The 7,342-nt window shown below is 41.9% G+C and overlaps 1 pseudogene; it reads left to right on the top strand.

The window, feature by feature from the left end:
• The first annotated feature begins 835 nt into the window (after positions 1 to 835).
• LOC131837256 (zinc finger protein 346-like) lies at positions 836 to 2,748 on the top strand (annotated as a pseudogene).
• The last annotated feature ends 4,594 nt before the right edge of the window (positions 2,749 to 7,342 follow it).

Raw genomic sequence — 7,342 nt, 5'->3', positions numbered from 1 at the left:
CCAGAATCAATAAAAAAAATTTTTCAGCAAGATTTCAAGATACAAGATCAATATACAAAAATGTTTAGTATTTCTATACACTAACCATGAATATTCTAAAAATGAAATTAAGAAAAGGATTTACTTACAACAGTGTCAAATGGAATAAACTATATGAATGAAGTAAACAGAAGTCTGTGAAACTTTTACATTAAAATCCATAAAACATTGTTGAATGAAATTGAAAAAGAATAAATGAATAGAAAGACATCCATGTTCGTAGAGCAGAAGATAGTATCTTAAAGATGACGTTATTCTTCAAATTGATCTACAGATTCAAAGCACTCTCTTTTTGGGAGGATTTGAAAAGCTGATCTTCAAATTCATATGGAAATGCGAGGGACACAAATAGGTTTAATGCGTAACACAGTAACATTTTATAAATAGAAACAATCATATTTTGGAGAAATCTGCTCTACCCTGACCTTTTTACAACTTGAGGAACCTTTGAGGTTGAGTCCATTGTTCAAGAAAGAATAAAAACAAAATGACCATCTCTCCCTCTCTTCCTTACTGAAGATAAACCATCAGTTTGGTTCAGAGACAAAATAGCAAGTGCTGGCATAAAATAGAACAGAAGTATTTTAAATTAGGACCCAGGGGCCACTGGAGGGTGTTTACAAAACTTCTGCCCCCAAGAGTTCTCCCTGAAATGAACTGACATGTCTTTCTCATTGTGGGAGAATGCAGCATAGCAGTTTGGTTTTTAAAATGTCGCGTGCTCTGCAGTTCTTCTTAGCAGCCCAGTGAGAGAAATGCAAGCTGCTGCCTTGAATTTAACCGACAGAAATGAATAATGCTCATTCAGAGAAATGTCCTGTATTTTGTCACATGCCATGCTCTGCACAGCCTCCTCTCCATGGGACAGCCAGACAGCATGCAGTGCCACGGTGCACAGGTTAGCAGCTGGAAAAGAAATCATGGCAAACCAAGGCTGAATTGCAATCCAGGGAGGAAAGATGGATATAAAGATTCACAGTCCTGAAGAAATGTAAGGGAAATAAGTACTCTAATAGGCACTGACATGATGCTGTTCATTACAGGTCAGTTTCTGAAGTTAGTGTATGTCTTTATTCCTGCACTCCCTATTGATAAAGCCAGATGTGGTTTAGGTATGGATAAGAGAAGCTGCTGTGGTTGAGAGAATGGACTTTGAGGGAGATAAACCTGGGCTTGGGTTCTATCTCTGGAACTTGAAGAGGCCGAGTAACATGGCCAAGCCCTCACAGTTATTCTGATATAGTTTCATCAACTGCAAGACACTGAAAACAACAGAGTTTTCTTCAGAGGTTTGCTGGAAGGATTAAATTATCTAAGGCAGATAATGTGTTTTTTTGCAAGTGACAATTATTAATATTAGCTTTTATTAAAGATGTACCCGATTTTTATCTTACATCATTATTTTAGCCAGGCTTCCTAGATTTCCAGACTCTTGAGCTCCATCCCCTTAAACAAGTAAGAGATTGGTTTGGCAGAGCTGTGAAGAATTATTCCCCAGAAGTTATCCCAGTCCTGGACTATGACTACCATTCCAAGCCCTTAAATTCTATGGAAAATGGATTTTAATTGGTTTTTCAGGATGAAAAGATAGGAGATTCTCTTAGTTACTAAATTCAAAGAATACGCACATTCTCAACTAGAAAGGAGAATAACAGAATTCAGGTTATTCTGACATACTCATCTTGTAAGGAGGTCAAATGATGGTGTGTGTTGGGTGGGGGTGCTGTTAGGCAGTGCTTATTATATATTAATTTTTTCTTTTAAAGATGCAGAAAGTAGAGACCAAGGGTAATGAGTGGCTGCCAGCTGATTCAGGCTTGCGGGAAAGATGGAGTGTCCTTGGTTGTGTACCATGGGGTCCGAGGACCCTGGAGGGCCCAGGCCATACAAGAAAGAGCTCAGAGCAGCGGGGACGGGAACAGGATGGGCCACACCTCAACTGCTAGAGGGCGCACTGCCTGTGGGCAGCAGTCTCCTGGGCCCAATCAGTGGGGAGGGAGAAAGTGGAGCACATGATTCAGAACTCCTGTCTGTTGACTTGCTCATTTCTGAATACCAGAAGCTGGCACACTTCCAGGCAAAAAAAAACCCCAAAAAACAAAAACAAAACAAACAAACAAACAAAAAAACGTGCCAACAAAGCGAATGTCTTCTTAGCAATCATGGAATGGAGGTGTTAAAGGGGGAAACAAAGAAGCTATATGCAGATCAGAAGACCTGCAGAAGCAAAGACAAGAACCAGTGCTGCCCCATTTGTAACATGACCTTTTCATCCACTGTTGTGGCCCAGGGGGAAGATCCATGCAAAGAACTTAAAGCTGAAGCAGCAGTCCATTAGTGTAGAAGGCTTGCACCAGAATAGAGCTGATAGACCAAGACAAGTTCTGCAGCTTCTGCCAGGTGACTTTCAAAGACCCTGTCATGGCTCCACAACCTTATGTGGGCAAGAAACACAGGAAATAGGAAATCAAGCTCAAACTCATGGCACACTATGAGCGGCTGGTCGGCCAACTGTCCTGACTCATCAGCTGGGAAGGGCTACCCCTGCAAGATATATAAGATAGTCCTGAACTCTATAGAATAGTATCAAGTTCATGTCAGTGACTTCAAACACAAGAGCCAGTCACCAAGCCAATGGCATCACATCTGGGCTAGATTCCAATGCAAAAGCAGCCATTTTAGAAAGACTTCACCCCCTTGGAAAACTAGAGGTGTTTCTGTCCAGCATCGGAGGCTGAGCCAGCTGTGATCTTGCTTCCCATGACCCAGTCTGCACTGGGCTCCTTCCTCCTCCTTTCTTATACCTGGAGAACTCATAGGCTTAAGGCAGGAGTGGGCCAGAGATAGCATCTGATTGATCTAGACAAATCAACCCTTGCTCTTCCCCTTTGGAATGGGCCCTGCAGGTCAGGATAAGGGAAAAGGATGGATCTTGAGAGGACTTGGGGCTGCCCAGGGTGCTAGTTTGGGGGATGGCTTTCCCCATTCCCAGGTTCTCTTGGCTGTATGTCATAAGCCCTATGCCTGAGTTTCCCCTGAAGGTCAGTTTTGAATCAGTTTCCAGTTAAAGAACTGAACTCTCCTGGGAAACCTGAAGCTTTCACACCAGACCTTGGCCTAGGTGGGAAAGGGCAGTTGGAAGTGGCTGTCTTATAGAAGGTTGGAGCTAACATGATACTCCCTCTTTTCCCAAAACAGGCAGGCTTTCCTGAGACTGGGACCAGATACTGGCCAGTTATACAGCTTTCTGCCCACTGTAAATTCTCCTGAAGCAATGATAGAGTCCTGGCAGAGCAGTGCTATCATTTCTGCTCCTTCTCCACTGTTCCTGAATTGTGCAAAAGATCAGCAGCAGCTGGGGAAAAGCTGGAGCTGGAGGAGGTCTCAGTACTCACTGGGATCATGGAAAGCTCCAAGGTGGGCTTTTCCTCTCTTCCATCAGAGGTGCTCTGACCCAGAGTTATGTGGTAAAATCCCCACATACAAATCCCCTTGATGGTTATGTGCCCTTAAAGGCAAATTGCCTCATGCCAGCCAGCTCAGTTCAGAGGTACTTTACTGCTCCTTGGTTTTACTAGCCCTCTTCCTCTCCTTGTGCAGTAGACCACCTGCCCAGGTTGCTGTGGTGCCCTCTCCCGTCACCCACCAGGAGATCCCTGAGTACCAGGGAGCAGGATAGGGTCCCTAGGGGAAAGAAAGGAGAGCTATTGGAGGTTTCTGCAGTGAGAAAACAGATGTTTCCCAGGCCCTAAACCAAGATTTCTCCAATTCTGCTGTGTTTTATGGCCTGGGACTTCACAGGGTGTGGATTTTTTCTTGTAGCTTTCAAGCCAGAATTCCAAGGAGTGTCACCATCATAGACCCCTTGTCACTGAATCAGAGGAGCACAAAGCTGCTCTTGTGGCCTCTTCTCCCCCCATTTCCTTTCCCTTTGTCTGTGAAATATCTTTACCTATTGTGTTCACGTGTTAATGCTTTGTCTCTTGGTCATGGAAGCATCTAAACAAATAATTTCTCTCATAAGCCAGACTGCAACTTAACAAACCTAGGATTTGGGGCTATATTGCCATTGGACCTAGACTATGTGTGTCTTGACCCCTCCCCACATACCGACTAATTTTTCAATAGTTCATCTTGAAGCAAGGTCTTCTGATTCTCAGCTTATTGAGTTTTTCTTGAGGCTATATAAAAGCAAGAAAAGAAACCTTGAGAACTGACCATGATAGCCTCCAAAGGAAAGTAGAACTTAACAAATTCCATGGTGATAAGTAGAGGAAGACTAGGAAAGCTAGTCTTCTTTTCATCTATTTTTGTCTACCCAACAAAGGCAAGTGTCCTCATTCATCTTATTATCTGCCAGTGTGCATGCAGTACAGCTGGATGAAGTCATCCTGGAGAGAACTTGCTCTCCACTTGTTCCAAAGGAAGATATAAATTGAGCCATTGGGGAAGAAATGAAGCCATCAGACACAACTGTGATGGCTTTTTAATGAGATTGTTTGTACTAGGCCAGCAGGTAACCTTGGTGCTGAGTCAAACCCAAGAAAGAGATGGTAAGAGATCAAGGAACGAGGAAAGGAGGGAGGTGGAGCAGGAGCTGGAGTTGGCAGTTGGCCAACAGGCTACAGAAAAGGAACTAAATTATGCATCTTATTTAGTACATTTATTAAAAGAACATTTCTAGGCAAACATCCCAAAACAAATGTGACTATCAGTTAAGCACCCCACAGTCCTGAGCAGATTTAGGGCATGACAATTTTCTCATAATGGCTTTGTGGTGTTTGCTGAGTTTCATCTCTTTCTAGCATTTTATGAATTGTCATTCCATGGGGATTTTAAATAGGCTGAATTTGCCCTTCATTTGTGGTTGTTCAACAAAGTCAAAAATGGATAAATACAGTGTGAACATGGCATAGGAATTGGAATAATATGTTTAAGTTAAAATGATATTCAGCCCAAGGTTTTGATTGACATTTATGAATAGTCAGAGTAATACGTACTCTTATAGTTCATTAATTTATGAAGTTTTTGAACATTTCTTTTGTACTGGGGTTTGAACTCTAGATTCTGGGGTCACAAAGATGAATAAGACATGGTTTCTAACATTAAGAAGTACCATTTCTTAGGGGAAGGAGAAACACATAAAAGATGAAGGCAGAATTATATAGAGGGAAAAAACATATAGCATGACGTATAAAGGAGAGTGTGATTCTTCTACTTGGAAAGTAGAAGAAGAGTGAGAGAGGTTTTCAGAAAGGAAATGATGATCCTTGATTGCGGAATAGAATGATCAAAAGCATTAGGCAAGGCACAGATTACCCTGGTGGTTTGGAGAAATGGAAGCAGCTCAGAATAATTGGAACATAGTAGGAAGGAAGGATGAGTGAATATAGCCAGAGTAAAGAGTGGTTAGATGAAACCATGATGATGGTTTATACACTTAATACACCATATTAAGGAGTTCAACACTTTTTCAGAAAAAAGACAGCCTCTTCAATAAATGGTGCTGGGAAAATTGGACAGCCACATGCAGAAAAATGAAATTGGACCATTTCCTTACACCACACACAAAAATAGACTCAAAATGGATGAAGGACCTCAATGTGCGAAAGGAATCCATCAAAATCCTTGAGGAGAACACGGGCAGCAACCTCTTCGACCTCTGCCGCAGCAACATCTTCCTAGGAACAACGCAAAAGGCAAGGGAAGCAAGGGAAAAAATGAACTATTGGGATTTCATCAAGATCAAAAGCTTTTGCACAGCAAAGGAAACAGTTAACAAAATCAAAAGACAACTGACAGAATGGGAGAAGATATTTGCAAACGACATATCAGATAAAGGACTAGTGTCCAGAATCTATAAAGAACTTAGCAAACTCAACACCCAAAGAACAAATAATCCAATCAAGAAATGGGCAGAGGACATGAACAGACATTTCTGCAAAGAAGACATCCAGATGGCCAACAGACACATGAAAAAGTGCTCCATATCACTTGGCATCAGGGAAATACAAATCAAAACCACAATGAGATATCACCTCACACCAGTCAGAATGGCTAAAATCAACAAGTCAGGAAATGACAGATGCTGGCGAGGATGCGGAGAAAGGGGAACCCTCCTCCACTGTTGGTGGGAATGCAAGCTGGTGCAGCCACTCTGGAAAACAGCATGGAGGTTCCTCAAAATGTTGAAAATAGAACTGCCCTATGACCCAGCAATTGCACTATTGGGTATTTACCCTAAAGATACAAATGTAGTGATCCAAAGGGGCACGTGCACCCGAATGTTTATAGCAGCAATGTCCACAATAGCCAAAGTATGGAAAGAACCTAGATGTCCATAACAGATGAATGGATCAAGAAGATGTGGTATATATACACAATGGAATACTATGCAGCCATCAAAAGAAATGAAATCTTGCCATTTGCGACAACATGGATGGAACTAGAGCGTATCATGCTTAGCGAAATAAGTCAAGCAGAGAAAGACAACTATCATATGATCTCCCTGATATGAGGAAGTGGTGATGCAACATGGGGGCTTAAGTGGGTAGGAGAAGAATAAATGAAACAAGATGGGATTGGGAGGGAGACAAACCATAAGTGACTCTTAATCTCACAAAACAAACTGAGGGTTGCTGGGGGGAGGGGGCTTGGGAGAAGGGGGTGGGATTATGGACATTGGGGAGGGTATGTGCTTTGGTGAGTGCTGTGAAGTGTGTAAACCTGGTGATTCACAGACCTGTACCCCTGGGGATAAAAATATATGTTTATAAAAAATAAAAAATTAATAAAAAAAAAAGAAAAATAGAAAATTAGTGGAATAGGAGAATAACACAATCTTTGATGCGCTAAAAATAATAATTTGGTAAGTAATGTGAAAGATGAGTTGAAATTTAAAACAAGACTAGTGATCTAAATTAGGTTTAGTTCCATAGTCAAGATGAGTAACGATACAGCTTGAGGTAAGGCAGTAGCATTCTGGTTAAAAGAGGGGGAAATAAAGTGCTATATTTGACTGAAAGCAATTTAATCTGCAGTATTTGATGACTTTTTGAATGTGAGTGTCATCTAAGGAAAAGTAAAGAATCTGGAATATATCTCAAATCTCTAGGTTGGGTGACTGCATCATTTCATCATGTTAAAAGGATTGTGGGGGCACCTAGGTGGCTCAGTCAGTTGAGTGTGTGACTCTTGATTTCAGCTCAGGTCATGACCTCAGAGTTGTGAGGTAGAGCCCCACATTAGGCTCTGTGCTCAGCGAGGAGTCTGCTTGAGATTCTTTCTCTCCTTCTCCCCCTCC

This window comes from Mustela lutreola, chromosome 7, assembly GCF_030435805.1.
Source record: "Mustela lutreola isolate mMusLut2 chromosome 7, mMusLut2.pri, whole genome shotgun sequence".
Classification (NCBI taxonomy): Eukaryota; Metazoa; Chordata; class Mammalia; order Carnivora; family Mustelidae; genus Mustela; species Mustela lutreola.
The sequence above is the reverse complement of the archived record's forward strand: the minus strand, read 5'-3'. Positions and strand labels throughout refer to the sequence as shown.